This window comes from Macrobrachium rosenbergii, chromosome 1, assembly GCF_040412425.1.
Source record: "Macrobrachium rosenbergii isolate ZJJX-2024 chromosome 1, ASM4041242v1, whole genome shotgun sequence".
Lineage (NCBI taxonomy): Eukaryota > Metazoa > Arthropoda > Malacostraca > Decapoda > Palaemonidae > Macrobrachium > Macrobrachium rosenbergii.
Window position 1 is genome coordinate 64,672,111 of NC_089741.1, and position 2,590 is coordinate 64,674,700.

The following is a 2,590-nucleotide window of genomic DNA, read 5'->3' on the forward strand; positions in this document are numbered from 1 at the left end:
ATGTTAGACCGCATTTCAAGATTTTGGCAGCTCAAATAGAGAAGTTTCTCAAAGCAAATTTTCAGGGGATCTTGTGATCGGCAGGACATTGTCTAAAGACCGTCAGTCGCAAAGAGAGGGGAACTGGATAGGTGTTTCTTGTGATATAGGACTTCTGGGGGCCACTCAGAGAGTGGAACCAGTGGTAAAGAGGTCCGTGCATGGGTTAAATGTAAGAGGTTTTTATAGATACAGGAGCCTCTATTAATTTGATGAATTATGAGTTGTTCAGATCGATGTTTTCTGATCGTTCTTGGAGACCTGCTAAAGAGACAGTATGTGATGCTCAAGCAAATAGGTTACGGGTTTTGGGATACGTAGATGTGGACTTGTTGCTGGGGGTAGACTTTACAGAACCATTTTGGTTATACAAGGGCTGCTTTGGGAACACTTTGTTGCTGGTCATCCAGCATGTAGCAGATAAAAATCTTAGTTCATACAGGAGCGTATGTGGTATAACTGTTGGAGTACCTGGTATGTTTGTGCCTTATGAGGGGACGGATGTGAGTGTAATGGATGATGATGGGACCAGGTGTACATGAGGTGGGTGAATGCTGAACATGTGTCAGTGATAAGAAATGTTATAAGGGGTTTGTGGATGATGTTGTTCTTGGTCGTGTATGGTTGCTATGGTGAAGAAGTTCAGTGAAAGGAATGCATAAATCTGACAGGTGTGTGGATGAGTCTAGTGAAAAGCTGAAGGGGGTAGTGTGTACAGGTTCTTTTAACAAGGTAACCGGGTTCGGGGATACTTAGGTGGAATTGCTAAACTGTAATGATTCAGTTCGCAATTATCAGAAATTACTTATGCCAATCAGCACATTGACTGGGTCAGTGAATATTCAGTTACTATTGTCGAGATTTTGTAGTTTTTCTAAACAGATTACAAGCTAGGAGACAGGTTTTTAAAGATCATTGTAATGCTGATTATACAGAAATATGTTGGGGTGTGTGGAAGATGTTTCTAGCTGTGAGTTTGCGGACATAGTTTCTCAAGGGGATGAGATTAGGGATTAACAAATGTGTTAGAACACAGGTTCATTTGGAGGACAAGACTGAAGCCCTATTTTTGTACCTTCATATGAGTTCTTTTAAGATTGAAGAACAGGCAGAGCAAAGAGGTTAATAAGTGGGAGGAAGAAAGCATTGTTAGGCCAGTTTCATCTTATTTTTAATTTCCATTGTTGGCAGTGCCTCAGAAGGATGGTTCAGTCTGGTTTGTGTAGACTTCAGGAAGTTGAACGAGAAAACCATTCCTGATCACTAGGCTACCCTGGGTGGGTGTGTTTGCAAGATTTATTTGTTGAGATTTGGTAAAAGAATATTTATTCTTCGTTGATCTGATGCAAGGGTATTTGCAAGTACCGCTTAGTGAGGAGAGTCGAGAGCACACAGCTTTCTCGTTGCCAAAGGGCATTATGAGTTCACTCAGATGCTGTTTAGTCTATCAGGCAGTCGATGACATTTACTAAGCTAATGAATACTGTATTGTTTTGCATGGCTTGTTAGGAAAGTCCATTTATTTTACTGTTGCCACTGATTCAGTAGAGTAACATTTAGAGGTATGTGGGGAGGATTTTTAGGAGTGTTTAGGTTACGGGTTTGAAGATAAATTTAGCTAAGTGTAATTTTTGAAAGAGGCAGATAGTATATCGGGGTCATGTCATTTCTAAAGAGGTGTTAGAGTGAATGATAAAAGTTGGGGCAATTGTAGATTTGCTACTCCCAATAATAAGAAACAGATTCCAGTCATTCTTAGGCATGGCTGGATTTTCCGTGAAGGTTGTGAAGGGTTTTTCTGTTCTAGCATCTGCCTGATGGATGTCCTGAGGGGATGATGCAGTTTGTATGGGGAGATGGACAGCAAGTAGCTTTTTCAGAAGATTAAGGATGCCTTAGAGAATCCCCAGTGTTCTGGACGGAACCCCTTCATGTTGGTAATGGACGCTAGTTATGATGGTATAGGGGCATGCCTTATTACATATGCAGAAGTTCGATGGAAAGACTCCATCTGATTGCATTTTACATTTAGGAAGTTTAAGACACGGGGTAGTAATGAATGGTTATGGTCAGTGGTAGACAAAGAGGCCTTTGCTACATAGTGTCTAGTTTAATACCTTTAAGATGCTGCTCCTTTGGGCAATCACAGGGTTCTGATGGATCATAAGCTATTGCTGGATCTTTTTAATAAAGCCTTGATCTTTCCCCAAAAGAGCTAGGTTGTGTCTGACCATCAGGATTTTGATGCTGCCAAGCTTAGTATGTAGAGGGTAGTGTAATGTTGCTGACAACTTAGTAGAAGTTTGCAGTTTCTGATGCAGATGGTACTCATGTATGTTATGTATCTGGAGATTGCATACACTGGGATATTAGTTTAGTAGAAGCTAAAGTGAGGATGAGGATGAGATTTTTGGCAGAACTCAGAACGTTTCTTAGAGGGGAATTACTGTAGTTAGGAAGAGGGTATAAGCTGCTTTGGGCTTGGAATTAGAGGGTAATTTGTCAGTTAGGAAGATTAGATACAGACTGAAGCAGTGAGTTAATAAGGGTG